Source organism: Salvelinus fontinalis, chromosome 38 (genome assembly GCF_029448725.1).
Source record: "Salvelinus fontinalis isolate EN_2023a chromosome 38, ASM2944872v1, whole genome shotgun sequence".
Lineage (NCBI taxonomy): Eukaryota > Metazoa > Chordata > Actinopteri > Salmoniformes > Salmonidae > Salvelinus > Salvelinus fontinalis.
This window is the reverse complement of record NC_074702.1, coordinates 10673114-10692302: the sequence shown is the minus strand read 5'-3', so window position 1 is coordinate 10692302 and position 19189 is coordinate 10673114.

Below are 19189 nucleotides of genomic sequence, written 5' to 3'. Positions count from 1 at the left end.
CTGATCAACTCTGTCTGTCCTGTATGAATCCTGGGAGAAGGCTGGATGGTACATGGCCAATGAGGCCGGGGATAGGTTCTCTGATGCTGTCGAAACTCATGATCCATCCACAGCGGCTAAGGCAATGTGCGCTCATAAGACACGGTTCACACTGAACCTGTCAAGAAAACACTTACAGTGCCGAAAAAGTATTTGCCCCCTTTCTGATTTTCTATATTTTTGCATAGTTTTGATATATTAAATGTTATCAGATCTTCAACCGAAATCCAATTTTAGAAAAAGGGAACCTGAGTTTACAAATAACAAAATAAATTTATACTTATTTAATTCATTTAATTTAAAAAGATATGCAGCACCCAATTCCCCTGTGTGAAAAAGTTATTTATCCTTTACACTCAATAACTGGTTGTGCCACCTTTAGCTGCATTGACTCCAACCAAATGCTTCCTGTAGTTGTTAGTCAGTCTCTCACATTGCTGTGGAGGAATATTGGCCCACTCTTCCATGCAGAACTGCTTTAACTCAGAAACCTTTTGGGGTTTTCAAGCATGAACTGCTCGTTTCAAGTCCTGCCTCAGCATCTCAATTGGGATTAGGTCTGGACTTTGACTAGACCATTCCAAAACATCAAATTGTGTTCTGCATCGTTGTCTTGCTACATGACCCAGCTGCACTTCAGCTTCAGCTCACAGCCAGATTCCCTGATATTCTCCTGTAGAATTATCTGATACAGAGCAGAATTCATGGTTCCCTCTGTTAAGGCAAGACGTCCAGATCCTGAGGCACCAAAGCATCACCAAACCATCACACTACCACTATGCTTGACCGTTGGTATGAGGTTCTTACTGTGGAATGCAGTGTTTGGTTTTCGCCAGCCATAATTGGACCCATCTCGTCCAAAAAGGTATACATAGAACATTCTTCCTAACGTCTTGATGATCATCCAGATGCATCCAGATGATTGTTGGCAAACTCTAACGTTTTGGACGACATGGGTCCTATTATGCCTGGTGAACCATCAAGACTCTTCCCGGGCAATCGGGAAGGTGACCAAGAAGCCGATGGTCACTCTGTCAGAGCTCCAGAGTTCCTCTGTGTAGATTAGTAGAACCTTTGCAAAAGGCACCTAAAATGTCTCAGACCATAAGATACAAGATTCTCTGGTCTGATGAAACCAAGATTGAACTCTTTGGCCTGAATGCCAACCGTCACGTCTAGAGGAAACCTGGCACCATCCTTACTGTGAAGCATGGTGGTGGTGACATCATGTTGTGGGGGTGTTTTTCAGTGGCAAGGACTGGGAGACTAGCCAGGATCGAGGGAAAGATGAACGGAGCAAAGTAGAGAGAGATACTTGATGCAAACCTGCTCCAGAGTGCTCAGGGCCTCCAACTGGGGCGACAGTTTACCTTCCAACAAGACAATGACCCTAAGTACACAGCGAAGACAACACAGGAGTGGCTTCGGGACAAGTCTCTGAATGTTCTTGAGTGGCCCAGCCAGAGCCCAGACTTGAACCCGATCGAACATCTCTGAAGAGACCTGAAAATAGCTGTGCAGCGACACTCCCCATCCAACCTGACAGAACTTCATAGGATCTGCAGAGAAGAGCGGGAGAAACTCCCCAAGTACAGGTGTGCCAAGCTTGTAGCGTCATACCCAAGAAGAATTGAGGCTGAAATCACTGCAAAAGGTGCTTCAACAAAGTACTGAGTAAAGGGTCTGAATACTTAATGATGTAAATGTCTTTGTCATTATAGGTTATTGTGTGTAGATTGAGGGGCTTTTTTTTTTTTAATAGGGCTGTAACGTAACAAAATGTGTAAAAAGTCAAGGGGTCTGAATACTTTCTCAATGCACTGTACTGTACATGTACAAATATTCCCATATAGGTACAATTTCCATATAGATATAGATATTCATATATAGGTGAACAGTAATGCTCAGGCACTATTCAATTCAATTCAATTTAAATGTGCTTTATTGGCATGGGAAACATGTTTACGTAGCCAAATAAAGTTAAATAAAGTTAAATAAACAATAAACAAAAGTGAGAAGACACAAAACAACATTAAAAAAACGATTTGAAATTAACTTTAAATAGTGCACTCACAAAAGTAAAAAAATTATAATTGACATTTCAAGTCTTATTTCACTATTTAATAGAAAGAAAAAAATATTTTAAAAAAGCTTTTTCTTCTGGAACCTTTCTTGAATTCCAAAGAATCATCAAAGAACCCTTTCTTAGAAGGATGGTGAAAAGGTTTTCGGTAGAACCCTTTGCCTTACAAAGAACACCCGTCTTCCAAAAATGGTTCTTCAGATGAAAAGGATTATTGGCAGAACCATATCCCTTAGTAAAGAACCTGTTTGGAACTATTTTGTCTAAGAGTGTATACTGTATACCATCTACATCAGAGCTTGTTGCACTCTTTTTATTACTGCATGTTTGCTCATGGACTGCTTCACACTCAATAATATTGACCGGGATTTAATAGAGACATGAATCCATCTGTCACTCTGTTTACCGTTTATTATACAAACCCACTAACCACAGGATCTGCCTCCACACACATCACTCTAGTCACTGTTTACTGTATCTACACGGTCCAGCAGTAAATAACTCTTCTAAGGTCAGACAAAAATACCGTAACCATCCAGGTCTGGAGAGATGAAGAGGGTTGCGTTACAAGGAAGTTGGAAATTTGCCAAATGGTAAAATGTATTTTCAAAAATACCATCTATCCCTTGATAGAGAGTAATTTCAATACTAATCTCTGGGCTTCCATAGTGGCTTGAGGTTTTAATGTAAACATACTTTACAGTGCCTTGCAAATTTATTCATCCTTTTTGGCATTTTTCCTATTTTGTTGCATTTCAACCTGTAATTGAAATGGATTTTAATTTTGATTTCATGTAATGGACATACAAAATAGTCCAAATTGGTGAAATTAAATGAAAAAAATTACTTGTTTCAAAAAATAAAAAAAAATAAAAAGAAACGAAAAGTGGTGCGTCCTTATGTATTCACCCCCTTTGCTATGAAGCCCCTAAATAAGATCTGGTGCAACCAATTACCTTCAGAAGTCACATAATTAGGTAGATTGCACACAGGTGGACTATTTAAGTGTCACATGATCTGTCACATAATCTCAGTATACAGTTGACATCGGAAGTTTACAAACACTTAAGTTGGAGTCAATAAAACTTGTTTTTCAACCACTCTACTATTTTCTTGTTAACAAACTCTAGTTTTGGCAAGTCGGTTAGGACATCTACTTTGTGCATGACAAAAGTAATTTTCCAACAATTGTTTACAGACAGATTATTTCACTTATAATTCACTGTATCACAATTCCAGTGGGTCAGAAGTTTACATACTGTACACTAAGTTGACTGTGCCTTTAAACAGCTTGGAAAATTCCAGAAAATTATGTCATAGCTTTAGAAGCTTCTGATAGGCTAATTGACATCATTTGAGTCAATTGGAGGTGTACCTGTGAATGTATTTCAAGGCCAAACTTCAAACTCTGTGCCTCGTTGCTTGACATCATGGGAAATACAAGAGAAATCAGCCCAAACAATTGTAGACCTCCACAAGTCTGGTTCATCCTTGGGAGCAATTTCCAAACACTTGAAGGTACCACGTTCATCTGTACAAACAATAGTACGCAAGTATAAACACCATGGGACCACGCAGCCGTCATACCGCTCAGGAATAAGACGCATTCTGTCTCCTGGAGATGAACGTACTTTGGTGCGAAAAGTGCAAATGAATCCCAGCAAAGGACCTTGTGAAGATGCTGGAGGAAACAGGTACAAAGTATCTATATCCACAGTAAAACGAGTCCTATATCAACATAACCTGAAAGGCCGCTCAGCAAGGAAGAAGTCACTGTTCCAAAACCGCCAATAAAAAGCCATACTACGGTTTGCAACTGCAAATGGGGACAAAGATCGTACTTTTTGGAGAAATGTCCTCTGGTCTGATGAAACTAAAATAGAACTGTTTGGCCATAATGACCATCTTTATGTTTGGAGGAAAAGGGGGATGCTTGCAAGCCGAAGAACACCATCTCAACCGTGAAGCACGGGGGTGGCAGCATCATGTTGTGGGGGTGCTTTGCTGCAGTAGAGACTGGTGCACTTCACAAAATAAATGACATGAGGTAGGATAATTATGTGCAAGCAAGGAGGCCTACAAATCTGACTCAGTTACACCAGCACTGTCAGGAGGAATGGGCCAAAATTAACCAAACTTATTGTGGGATGCTTGTGGAAGGCTACCCAAAATGTTTGACCCAAGTTAAACAAGTTAAAGGCAATGCTACCAAACACTAATTGAGTGTATGTAAACTTCTGACCCACTAGGAATGTGATGAAATAAATAAAAGCTGAAATAAATCCTTCTCTCTACTATTATTCTGACATTTCACGTTCTTAAAATAAAGTGTTGATTCTAACTGACCTAAGACAGGGAATTGTTACTAGGATTAAATGTCAGGAATAGTGAAAAACTGAGTTTAAATGTTTTTGGCTAATGTGTATGTAAACGTCCGACTTCAACTGTATATACACCTAATCTGAAAGGCCCCAGTCTGCAGCACCACTAAGCAATCGGCACCATGAAGACCAAAGAGCTCTCCAAACAGGTCAGGGACAAAGTTGTGGAAATGTACAGATCAGGGTTGGGTTCTAAAAAAATATCCGAAACTTTGAACATCCCACGGAGCACCATTAAATCATTATTAAAAATGGAAAGAATATGGCACCACAACAAACCTGCCAACAGAGGGCCGCCTACCAAGACTCACGTACCAGGCAAGGAGGGCATTAATCAGAGGCAACAAAGAGACCGAAGATATCCCCGAAGGAGCTGCAAAGCTCCACAGCAGAGATTGGAGTATCTTGTTCACTTTAAGCCATACACTCCTCAGAGCTGGGCTTATTGGAAGAGTGGCCAGAAAAAAGCCATTGCTTAAAGAAAAAATAAGCAAACACCACTTTGTTGTTCGTCTAAAAGGCATGCGGGAGACTCACCAAACACACGGAAGAAGGTGCTCTGGTCAGACGAGACTAAAATTTTGCTTTTTAGCCATCAAGGAAAACGCTATGTCTGGCACAAACTCAACACCTCTCATCACCCCGAGAACTCCAAAAACATCCTCACAGCATGATCCTGCCTCCACCATGTTTTTTCCATTGGCAGGGACTGGGAAACTGGTCAGAATTGAAGGAGCGATGGATGGCGCTAAATACAGGGAAATTCTTGAGGGAAACCTGTTTCAGTCTTCCAGAGATTTGAGACTGGGACGGAGGTTCACCTTCCAGCAGGACAATGACCCTAAGCATACTGCTTAAGCAACACTTGAGTGGTTTAAGTGGAAACATTTAAATGTCTTGGAATGGCCTAGTCAAAGCCCAGACCTAAATCCAATTGAGAATCTGTGGTATGACCTAAAGATTGCTGTACACCAGCGGAACCCATCCAACTTGAAGGAGCTGGAGCAGTTTTGTCTTGAAGGATGGGCAAAAATCCCAGTGGCTAGATGTGCCAAGCTTATAGATACATACCCCAAGAGACTTGCAGCTGTAATTGCTACAAAAGGTGGCTCCACAAAGTATTGACTTTGGGGGGTGATAGTTATGCACGCTGAAGTTTTCTTCTTATTTCTTGTTTGTTTCACAAGAAAAAATCTTCAAAGTGGTAGGCATGTTGTGTAAATCAAATGATACAAACACCCAAACAATCTATTTTAATTCCAGGTTGTAAGGCAACAAAATTGGAAAAATGCCAAGGGGGGTGAATACTTTCGCAAGCCACTAATGCATCACAGTTGTCAGACACAATAGATGTGTTGAATTGTATCTGGGACTAGAACCCACAACCCACCTGAAAGAGAGTAACACACACAAGGTCACCTTTACACACAAAGTGTGACAAACTGTGATGCACTGACTATTGCACCACAGCAAATGAAGGACTCACAGTGTAAACTTTGATTATGCTCTTTATACAGGATACAGTGAACTTCAAAAGTATTGGGACAGTGACAAATGTTTTGTTGTTTTGGCTCTGTATTACAGCACTTTGGATTTTAAATGATACAATGACTATGAGGGTATTTTCTATTGGGCACAAAATAATCGAAAACACAACCAAAACAAACAGCAAATGCATCCAACAAGTTTGTAGAGTCACACGATTGATGTAATCATTGCATGCTAGGAATATGGGACCAAATACTCAACTTTTGACTACTTTTAAAACTCATAGGTGAATTTGTCCAAATACTTTTGGTCCCCTAAAATGGGGGGACTATTTACAAAAAGTGCTGTAATTTCGAAACGATGGACCCTGTATGGAAAAGTGCTAGAGTACAGAGCCAAAACAACAACAAATGTGTCACTGTCCAAATACTTTTGGAGCTCACTGTATATCTCACTATCTAACCAAACGCAGACTATATTTAGTAGTAGTAGTATCGGGTGTCTGGGTGTTACTACTGGGCATGAGGGCCAAAAACAAGATAACTACCACATATAATTAGTGTAATTCTGTGGATAATCATTAGAGCTAAAGTTATAATTTTAAGGTATTTAATAGTTGCTTCCAAGAATACTATGTCATGAGTTTCTGTTTGTCTGTAAAGCTAAAAACATCCATCTTGTGACCGGAGGGCTGGGGGTGTGACCATCTTTGTGTTCCTGACAGGTACATGGCATTCGTCTGAATAATGGTATAGTGGTCCCACCCCCAGCAGATTCAGCTCACATGCAGTGTTGTTGTGAAGAGTCATTCCTTATGAATGTCACTAACATGTTGACAGATGTAAACACTGAACAGGGTCAAGGGCATATAGAACACTGCTTTATATCTATGGGTAAGGGTTTGAAGTGTGTGATGCTTGGAACTTATTTTAGCATCATCTGTACTGTCTCAAATGAGGCATGCTTTATGACTTGTTTTCAGTCAGCACAAAACAATAAGGAGTATTAGTGATGTGTTAGTATTGTTCTGTTAAATCAACACATACAGTACCTTTCCCTTCCATATACTGTAGAATATGTTGAATGAATGCAATGTGTACCATTATTGAACATTCAGATGTTTGTTTAAAACAACTTAATCAAAACAATTAAGAACTTTATATTCAAATTAGAGTCATATTCCAACAAGAATGCTTGATATACTTTGGTTATTCCACCAGGTCTCGAGCAAATTACAGTACTGAGAGGTGTTGAAATACTGTACATGATATATGATTCTGCATTGTGATACTAATCTAGAAGAATACATCTTCAATAAAAAAAAGACAATGAAAGATGTTTTGCTAAAATGTTCAGAGAAATAATTCCATTGACAGCATGATAGTGGAATGTGAGAGATGTTCTGTATCAGGATGCAATTACAGCAGAAATGTTCCTTCTCAGGATGACAGGTCCAGAAATGTTCCTTCTCAGGATGACAGGTCCAGAAATGTTCCTTCTCAGGATGACAGGTCCAGAAATGTTCCTTCTCAGGATGACAGGTCCAGAAATGTTCCTTCTCAGGATGACAGGTCCAGAAATGTTCCTTCTCAGGATGACAGGTCCAGAAATGTTCCTTCTCAGGATGACAGGTCCAGAAATGTTCCTTCTCAGGATGACAGGTCCAGAAATTAGTGGAAAATATTTGTAAGGCATTGTGAAAGAGTCATGAGTCAGTTTCACTCCTGTAAATACCATGGTATTCTTCTTCGTTAATATTTGACAAGATACAGTTGAAGTAGGAAGATTACATACACCTTAGCCAAATACATTTAAACTCAGTTTCACAATTACTGACATTCAATCCTTGTAAAAATTCCCTGTCTTAGGTCACTTTATTTTAATAAGAATGTGAAATGTCAGAATAATAGTAACGAGAATGATTTATTTCAGCTTTTATTTCTTTCATCACATTCCCAGTGGGACAGAAGTTTACATACACACAATTAGTATTTGGTAACATTTTCTTTAAATTGTTTAACTTGGGTCAAACGTTTCGGGTAGCCTTCCACAAGCTTCACACAATAAGTTTGGTTAATTTTGACCCATTCCTCCTGACGGAACTGGTGTAACTGAGTCTAGTTTGTAGACCTCCTTGCTTACACACACTTTTTCAGTTCTGCCCACAAATGTTATATAGGATTGAGGTCAGGACTTTGTGATGCCACCCCAATACCTTGACTTTGTTGTCCTTAAGCTATTTTGCCACAACTTTGGAAGTATGCTTGGGGTCATTGTCTATTTGGAAGACCCATGCGACCAAGCCTGATATTTCTCCAAAAGCTACAATCTTTGTCCCCATGTGCAGTTACAAATCGTAATCTGGCTTTTTTTATGGCGGTTTAGGAGCAGTGGCAAGAAGCCACTGCTGAGCGGCCTTTCAGGTTATGTCGATATAGGACTCGTTTTACTTTGGATATAGATACTTTTGTACCTGTTTCCTCCAGCATCTTCACAAGGTCCTTTGCTGTTGTTCTGGGATTGATTTGTACTTTTCGCACCAAAGTACTTTCATCTCTAGGAGACAGAACGCGTCTCCTCCCTGAGTGGTATGACGGCTGCGTGGTCCCATGGTGTTTATACTTGCGTACTGTTGTTTGTACAGATGAATGTGGTACCTTCAGGCGTTTGGAAATTGCTCCCAAGGATGAACCAGACTTGTGGTGGTCTACAAGTTTTCTTCTGAAGTCTTGGCTGATTTATTTTGATTTTCACATGATGTCAAGCAAAGAGGTGCTGAGTTTGAAGGTAGGCCTTGAAATACATCCACAGGTACACCTCCAATTGACTCAAAGGATGTCAATTAGCCTATCAGAAACTTCTAAAGCCATGACATCATTTTCAGAAGGTTTCCAAGCTGTTTAAAGGCACAGTCAACTTAATGTATGTAAACTTCTGACCCACTGGAATTGTGATACAGTGAATCATAAGTGAAATAATCTGTCTGTAAACAATTGTTGGAAAAATTACTTCATGCACGAAGTAGATGACCTAACCGACATGCCAAAACTATAGTTTGTTAACAAGAAATTTGTGGTTGAAAAACGAGTTTTAATGACTCCAACCTAAGTGTGTGTAAACTTCCGATGTCAACTGGACCCTGTCTTTCAGGACCCTGTCTGTCAAAGATAATTCGAAAAAATCAAAATAACTTCACAGATCTTCATTGCAAAGGGTTTAAACACTGCTCCCCATGCTTGTTCAATGTACCATAAACAATTAATGAACATGCACTTGTGGAACGGTCGTTAAAGACACTAAAAGCTTACAGCCGGTAGGCATTTAAGGTCACAGTTATGAAAACCTAGAACACTAAAGAGGCCTTTCTACTGACTATTAAAAGCACCAAAAGAAAGATACCCAGGGTCCCTGCTCATCTGCATTAACGTGCCTTAGGTATGCTGCAAGGAGGCCTGAGGACTGCAGATGTGGGCCAGGGCAATAAATCGCAATGTCCGTACTGTGAGACACCTAAGACAGTGGTACAGGGAGACAGGATGGACATTTGATCGTCCTCAAGGTGGCAGACCATGTGTAACAACACCTGCACAGGATCGGTACATCCGCACATCACACCTGTGGGACAGGTACAGGATGACAACAACAACTGCCAGAGTTACACCAGGAACGCACAATCTCTCCATCAGTGCTCAGACTGTCCGCATTAAGCTGAGAGAGGCTGGACTGAGGGTTTGTAGGCCTGTTGTAGGGCGGTGTGTCACAGCATCATTGGACTGAGCTTGTTGTCGTTGCAGGCAATCTCAACGCTGTGCGTTACAGGGAAGACATCCTCTTCCCTCATGTGGTACCCTTCCTGCAGGCTCATCCTGACATGGCACTCCAGCATGACAATGCAACCAGCCATACTGCTCGTTCTGTGCATGATTTCCTGCAAGACAGGAATGTCAGTGTTCTGCCAGCGAAGATCCCGGATCGCAATCCTATTGAGCAAGTCTGAGACTTGTTTGATTGGAGGGTGAGGGCCAGGGCCATTCCCCCCAGAAATGTCCGGGAACTTGCAGGTGCCTTGGTGGACGAGTGGGGTAACATCTCACAGCAAGAACTGGCAAAGGAGATACACTGCAGTACTTAATGCAACTGGTGGCCACACCATATACTGACTGTTACATTTAATTTTGACCCCCCTTTTGTTCAGGGACACATTATTCCATTCCTGTTAGTCACATGTCTGTGGAAGTTGTTCCGTTTATGTCTTAGTTGTGGCAGGCCATTAAACCCCTACAACTCATCCAGAACGCCGCAGCCCGTCTGGTGTTCAACCTTCCCAAGTTCTCTCACGTCACCCCGCTCCTCCGCTCTCTCCACTGGCTTCCAGTTGAAGCTCGCATCCGCTACAAGACCATGGTGCTTGCCTACGGAGCTGTGAGGGGAACGGCACCTCAGTACCTTCAGGCTCTGATCAGGCCCTACACCCAAACAAGGGCACTGCGTTCATCCACCTCTGGCCTGCTCGCCTCCCTACCACTGAGGAAGTACAGTTCCCGCTCAGCCCAGTCAAAACTGTTCGCTGCTCTGGCACCCCAATGGTGGAACAAACTCCCTCACGACGCCAGGACAGCGGAGTCAATCACCACCTTCCGGAGACACCTGAAACCCCACCTCTTTAAGGAATACCTAGGATAGGATAAAGCAATCCTTCTGACCCCCCCCCCCCCCCCTTAAAAGATTTTGATGCACTATTGTAAAGTGGCTGTTCCACTGGATGTCATAAGGTGAATGCACCAATTTGTAAGTCGCTCTGGATAAGAGCGTCTGCTAAATGACTTAAATGTAATGTAATGTAATGTTAGTTGTTGAATCCTGTTATGTTCACACAAATATTTATTTTAAGTTTTCTTTTTGTTGAAAATAAATGCAATTGACAGTGAGAGGACATTTCTTTTTTAGCTGAGTTTATTTAAACAGTTGAATATGGTGCAATGTATTTTCTCTTTCTATATATTTCAAGCCAGTGGGAACACACACCATCCTGATAATATAGCGATTCTACTTTTATCACAGGAAGTACACTGTGGTCTGGCACTGAACAAGAGAGACCGTGTTCGGTTTTGTCAATAAACATTACATTATTTCACCCTAATATAAAACTCAAATATTTTTGTTTTAGTCAATTACATAATGTATTCACATTGCCCTGGACCATGGTACTACGTACAGGAAATGAGTGTTTAAATAAATATATTTTATGGGTTCACTTAACTGAATGCATTTCTTGGCATTGATCTCCAACTGTACTGACACTGACCCACTGCTGATGGTGATCTGTCTGGTGACGTTGCTGTATCTCATGGTTCTGTTGTTGAAGACCGTGAAGGACACACTGTCTGGACCATCTGTGTATGGGGATCTGCATTACTATCATGACTCAACAGATAGTGTTGGTACATTACATGGCCAAAAGTATGTGGACACCGGCTTGTCAAACATCTCATTCCAAAATCATGGGCGTTAATATGGAGTTGGTCCCCAATTTGCTGCTATAACAGCCTTCACTCTTCTGGGAAGGCTTTCCACTAGATGTTGGATCATTGCTGCGGGGACTTGTTTCCATTCAGCCACTAGAGCATTAGTGAAGTCGGGCACTGCTGCTGGGTGATTAGGCCTGGCTTGCAGTCGGCATTCCAATTAATCCCAAAGGTGTTTGATGGGGTTGATGTCAGGGCTCTGTGCAGGCCAGTCAAGTTCTTCCATGTCGACCTTGACAACCATTTTCTGTATTGACCTGCCATTGTGCACAGAGACATTGTCATGCTGAAGAGGAGAGACAATTTTTTCTTCTTCTGTACTCGGTGGTCCTGTTCTGTGAGTTTTTGTGGCTTGCCACTATGCGACTGAGCCGTTGTTGCTCCTAGATGTTTCTACTTCACAACAACAGCCCTTACAGTTGACCGGGGCAGCTCTAGCAGGACAGACATTTAACCAACTGACTTTGTTGGAAAGGTGGCATCCTATGATGATACCACGTTGAAAGTCACTGAGTTCTTCAGTAATGTTTCTCTATAGAGATTGCTTGGCTGTGTGCTCAATTTTAAACACCTGTCAGCAATGGGTGAGGCTGACATAGCCGAATCCACTAATTTGAATGGGTGTCCACTATGGAAATACACCATGGAAATGTAGTAGATACCCAATGAGGCCTGGTGGTAGAGAGGAACCAGTCGCTTGAAGGGGTATTCAGGTAGCCTATGTGTTTTTGAGCAAAATCAATTGATCATGATAAATCATTCATCATTGGCCATATGATTGTAGCTATGTTATTGTTTCACTCCCAAATCACTGTAAAGAGTCAGTCAAAGCTTGACATACTCACAGCTGATATTTAGATGTAGAGGCTCAGTGGTTCCATTGAACTCCACTAAGACGCGTGTGCTGCTGGCCACCAGTCTCACAGCAGAAACAGGTATTTTGAGAGAGAGAGAGAGAGAGAGAGAGAGAGAGAGAGAGAGAGAGAGAGAGTGAAAAATGAAGTGAGGGAAAACACATAACAGAAACCAGAGGGAACACCATGCGGGAAAAGGGACAAAGACAACCTGTTTCCATTACACCCATTGTTTTAGTGGAGTTTGTTGGTGTCAGCCCATCTTGATGACTTGCAGAATCCTATCTAAATATGTTATAGCCCTTTCAGCAGTGGTGGAAAAAGTCTGAGACCAGCCACCCAGACAGCTGATGAAACTGAGGAGTATTTCTGTCTGTAATAAAGCCCTTTTGTTGGGAAAACCTCATTCTGACCGGCTGGGCCCACCCCCAAGTAGGTGGGCCTGTGCCCCTCTCAGACCTACCCATGGCTGCACCCCTACCAATTCATTAGGGTCTTAATTGACTGATTTTCTTATATGATCTGTAACTCAGTAAAATCGTTGAAATGGTTGCATGTAGCGTTTATATTTTTATTCAGGGTAGATTGAAGTGTTCACTCTATCAATCTATTTTATTATTTTGTTGAGCAAGGGTTTTTAACATACTGTATAATGACAAAAGAGAAGCTGCATGTAATTATAGACAAGTTGACTGACTAACAAATAGCCTACCAAAATGTCAGAAATTATAAGCAGAAACATACTGTATATAAATCAGGCAACAAAAATATCCTGCACCTGTCAGAAAATAATTATTCCATCTTTGACTGTAGCCTACAATGCATTTCTATATTTGCGGGTCAGGGTTGGGTGCGGGCCTCAGATTTTCACTTCATTACATATAGTTGGGTGGTTACGAATATTTATTAGTGCATTCGGAAAAAGCATTCAGACCCCTTGACTTTTTCCACATTTTGTTATGTTACAGCCATTTTCTAAAATGTATGAATTAAATAAAAAATGAATCTATCTACACACAATACCTCATAATGACAAAGCGACAACAGGTTTTTAGATTTTTTGTGTATTTATAAAAAAATAAAAACAGAAATACCTTATTTACGTAAGTATTCAGACCCTTTCCTATGAGACTCAAATCAAATCAAATTGTATTTGTCACATAGACATGGTTAGCAGATGTTAATTAGAGTGTAGCGAAATGCTTGTGTAAACATTATTAAAGTGACATTATATAGAGTGACATTGTATGAAGTGGCCAGTGATAGGTTTTCAATGTAGGCAGCAGCCTCTCTGAGTTAGTAATTGCTGTTTATCAGTATGATGGCCTTGAGATAGAAGCTGTTTTTCAGGTTCTCGGTCACAGCTTTGATGCACCTGTACTGACCTCACCTTCTGGATGGTAGCGGTGTAAACAGACAGTGGCTCGGGTGGTTGATGTCCTGATGATCTTTTTGGCCTTCCTGTGACATCGGTGTTGTAGGTGTCATGGAGGGCAGGTAGTTTGCCCCCGGTGATGCGCTGTGCAGACCGCACCACGGTTGAGTGCGGTGCAGTTGCCGTACCAGGCTGTGATACAGCCCGACAGGACGCTCTCGATTGTGGATCTGTAAAAGTTTGTCAGGGTTTTGGGTGACAAGCCAAATTTCTTCAGCCTCTTGAGGTGGAACATTTTAGTTTGTCTGTGATTTGTACGCTGAAGAACTTAAAACTTTCTACCTTCTCCACTGCTTTCCCTTCGATGTGGATAGGGGGGGTGCTCCCTCTGCTGTTTCCTGAAGTCCACGATCATCTCCTTTGTTTTCTTGATGTTGAGTGAGAGGTTGTTTTCCTGACACCACATTCCGAGTGCCTTCACCTCCTTCCTGTAGGCTGTCTCATCGTTGTTGGTAATCAAGCCCACTACTGTTGTGTTGTCTGCAAACTTGATGATTGAGTTGGAGGCGTGCATGGCCACACAGTCGTGGGTGAACAGGGAGTACAGAAGGGGGCTGAGCATGCATCATTGTGGGGCCCCAGTGTTGAGGGTTGTTTCCTACCTTCACCAGCTGGGGGCGGCCTGTCAAGTCCAAGGCCCAATTGGACAGGGCGAGGGTGAGACCCAGGGCCTCCAGGTTGATGATGAGCTTGGAGGGTACTATGGTTTAGAATGCTGAGCTGTAGTCAATGAACGGCATTCTTACACAGGTATTCCTTTTGTCCAGATGGGATAGGGCAATGTGCAGTGTAATGGCGATTGCGTCATCTGTGGACCTGTTTGGGCGGTATACACACTGAGTGGGTCTAGGGTGGCTGGTAAGGTGGAGGTGATATGATCCTTGACTAGTCTCTCAAAGCACTTCATGATGACAGATGTGAGTGCTACGGGGCGATAGTAATTTAGTTTAGTTATCTTTGCATTCTTGGGAACAGGAACATTGGTAGCCATCTTGATGCATGTGGGAACAGCAGACTGGGATAGGGAGCGATTGAATATGTCCGTAAACACACCAGCCAGCTGGTCTGCGCATGCTGGGATGCCGTAGACGGGATGCCGCCTGGGCCAACTCATGTTAGCCACAGAGAAGGAGGGGGGGTGCAGTCCTTGTTAGCGGGCCACGATGGTGGCACTGCATTAACCTGAAAGCGGGCAAAGAAGGTGTTTAGTTTGTCTGGAAGCGTGACGTCGTTGTCCGTTACGTGGTTGGATTTCTTTTTGTAGTCTGTGATTTCCTGTAGACCCTGCCACATACAGTTGAAGTCAGAAGTTTACATACACTTAGGTTGGAGTCATTAAAACTCGTTTTTCAACCACAAATTTCTTGTTAACAAACTATAGTTTTGGCAAGTCGGTTAAGACATCTACGTTGTGCATGACACAAGTAATTTTTCCAACAATTGTTTACAGACAGATTATTTCACTTATATCACACTGTATCACATTTCCAGTGGGTCAGAAATTTACATACACTAAGTTGACTGTGCCTTTAAACAGCTTGGAAAATTCCAGAAAATTAAGTCATGGCTTTAGAAGTTTCTGATAGGCTAATTGACATCATTTGAGTTCATTGGAGGTGTACCTGTGGATGTATTTCAAGGCCTACCTTCAAACTCAGTGCCTCTTTGCCTTACATCATGAGAAAATCAAGAGAAATCAGCCAAGACCTTCATCCTTGGGAGCAATTTCCAAACGCCTGAAGGTACCACATTCATCTGTACAAACAATAGTATGCATGACCCCAAGCATACTTCCAAAGTTGTGGCAAAATGGCTTAATGACAACAAAGTCAAGGAATTGGAGTGGCCATCACAAAGCCCTGACCTCAATCCCAGAACTGAAAAAGTGTGTGCGAGCAAGGAGGCCTACAAACCTGACTCAGGTACACCAGCTCTGTCAAGAGGAATGGGCCAAAATTAACCAAACTTATTATGGGAAGCTTGTGGAAGGCTACCCGAAATGTTTGACCCAAGTTAAACAATTTAAAGACAATGCTACCAAATACTAATTGAGTGTATGTAAGAGAGAATTCAGTAGACGGCACACGTCAAACGTGTGATTTATGACCCTACTTTATGGGTCAGGTGTGTATGCCCATATATGGGAATCATGCAGGACATCCTGTCAGGAAGTGCTCACGCTCTCTAGGGAGTGCCCATATATGTACTTCCTGTCAGGAAGTTCTCATGCTTTAGATTGAGTGTTTATTTAACCAGATAGTGCATCTGTTCCTTTGAAGCTGTCATGATGATTGATGTGTAGGGACCTCGTTGAACTGGGGGATGTGTTTGAACATTTCAAAGAGTATGGCGCTGTTGTAGTGACCTAAGGGCTCTTGTCTGTGAAACAGGAATGTCCGGGGTTATTGTGGGCAGCCGCATTATAAATAAGAGCTGAACACTACAAGCGACCTCGATAAACCCCAGAACACTAAACAAGAAAATAAACATGGATTTCGTGATCAGTGATAGACACGTGATGACCGTAACAGCGGAAGCAGGACCTCGGTGGAAACATAGAGAAAGGGCCGAGTAATAAGCATCAATATATGATGCGCCAAAAAAGCGATTTCTAAATATGTATAGAACCCAAATACCGCCCTCAACTTCGCTGAAAGATCAAGTGTTGTCTAATGGACAGCTATGGGGTTTGATTACCCGGCCTGTAGAGTGAAACTCTATACCGTAGACGAAGGAGAAGAATATACAGACCAGACTTTAGGAGTGGACTACAGGCTTGAAGACTGGCACGTGTTTTGCAAGCTGGTGTGTCCCGAACTGAGACTTATCACAAAGGGGTATAGCTTGTTCACGGGCTACAAGACATGTTGGGAAGGTGCCCCTGACTCCTCAGGAAGAATATTTCATAGGGTGAAAATACAAAGAAAGAATGGACTTCCATGTGGGTGCGTGGCGTTCTATATCAGCAACGAGAAAATCCTCAACGAAAACAACAGTGATGGTGGCCTGACTGGGGATTTTAGGTTGCGTATGCTTATTCCTTTTAAAAGTTGGGATCTAATGGAATTGAAAATGTTAGAGTTAGTGGATGCTCTTTTTGTACAGAGCCAACAATGGCAGAGTATTGTTCAGCTAAGGAAGTGCATGATATATACGAATCCTAATAATTATGATTCAAAGGAGCCCCAAGAAGGTTCATCCTCAGAAGGGTTAACCACACCCCGATACCAAAGGACTGGTTCAACAATAAAAGGAGTGCCCTTAAAGCCTTCAGTTCTTCATTTCATCATACACCATGGATATTCATACAACATACCAGGACTCTGATACGTCATGGATGCCAGACCCTAAGGACACTATGCCTCACAGCCCTCCATTCTACTCCCCCCAGGCAAGCCCATCGACAGCCCCTACATGTACACAGCCTGAGGAGGTGTTAGATGGGGTGGTCAGTACTATTTTTGTGGACACCATCAAGGCCTCTGTAGCCACACTTTTAGACGTGGTGATTGGAGAGTATATAAGAGAAAAATGCATCGGTTGTGAGATCAATCACCCCAGCCAGCGCCGTCATCCGTGTTTATTTGACACACCCCGGTACTACGTCTTCAACCATTTTGAGGGGCTGGTGAAAAGACTGTGGTCCAGCCGCTTTATACCTTCGATGGTCAGAGCCCTGGAGTCTATGGGTCTTGTGCCATCTATTACCAGAGTTTACGGGGCAACTGAGGCTTTCCTACATGAAATGAAGGAGTTGATCTACATCCACGAGAAACTCAAAGAAATCCGGCACACACTTTTGGACGACAACAAATACAAGGAAGCTTTGGTGGCTGATGTGGTGACTTTCTGGCTCAATAAACCCCAAGAGAACGAGTAACAATATATATTTTTTATTTAGATGTAAAGCAATGGGTAACTATATGCATACGATGTTAGAGAGAATTTTTTTAAAAAATTGAGGAGAGAACTTACAAATGTTATGCAGCAAATTATTGAAAATAAAGTGAACAATGTGTCGTTTTACACAACCCACAATACATGGGCTAATGTAGAGCGTGTGCTAAAAATGGAGCAAATCATGAATCATGTAAGACATACGGGTGAGACTCTACAATGGACACAACTGGTATCCCGTCTTGTGGATGATTCTGAAGAACTAGAAACATCCCTGTCTAAGATTTTAGTTTATTTGTTTGAAACACCATTTAATTGTAACATGTATCATATTTGTTGTTTATATACTTATATAACGGATGTATGTGTTTTAAAAATTCAGCGATACAAGTCTGTAAATGTAAACCAAGTATACAAGGTGTTGCATGCATGGGTCACTGAGAAAACGGGTAGTAATATCCTGCTACGTATCCTGAACTGTCTGTATACGTAATAGTTCATGCAAAATGAAAATGAAATGTTCTCGTTATGTGAAAGGGGCTCATTAACCTCTCCAGGGTATGTGGGACGGTAGCGTCTCACCTCGTCAACAGCCAGTGAAACTGCAGGGCGCCAAATTCAAAACAACAGAAATCCCATAATTAAAATTCCTCAAACATACATGTATTTTACACCATTTTAAAGATACACTTGTTGTAAATCCAGCCACAGTGTCTGATTTCAAATAGGCTTTACGACGAAAGCAAACCAACCGATTATGTTAGGTGTGTGCCTATTCACAGAATAACACAGCCATTTTCCAGCCAGAGAGGAGTCACAAAAAGCAGATATATAGATAAAATTAATCACTAACCTTTGATGATCTTCATCAGATGACACTCATAGGACTTCCTGTTACACAATACATGTATGTTTTGCTTGGTAAAGTTAATATTTATATCCAAAAATCTCAGTTTACATTAGCGCGTTATGTTCAGTAGTTCCAAAACATCCGGTGATTTTGCAGAGAGCCACATCAATTTACAGAAATACTCATCATAAATATTGATGAAAATACAAGTGTTATACATGGAATTTTAGATACACTTCTCCTTAATGCAACTACTGTGTCAGATTTAAAAAAAACTTTATGGAAAAAGCAAACCATGCAATAATCTGAGTACGACGCTCACACAACGAATACATATATCCGCCATGTTGGAGTCAACAGAAGTCAGAAATAACATTATAAATATTCACTTACCTTTGATGATCTTTATCAGAATGCACTCCCAGGAATCCCAGTTCCACAATAAATGTTTGTTTTGTTCGATAATGTCCATCATTTATGTCCAAATAACTCCTTTTGTTAGCGCGTTCAGTTCACAAATCAAAATACATGACGCGCGTTCACTAGGAGCAGACAAAAAGTCAAAAAGTTCCATTACAGTCCGTAGAAACATGTCAAACAAAGTATAGAATCAATCTTTAGGATGTTTTTAACATAA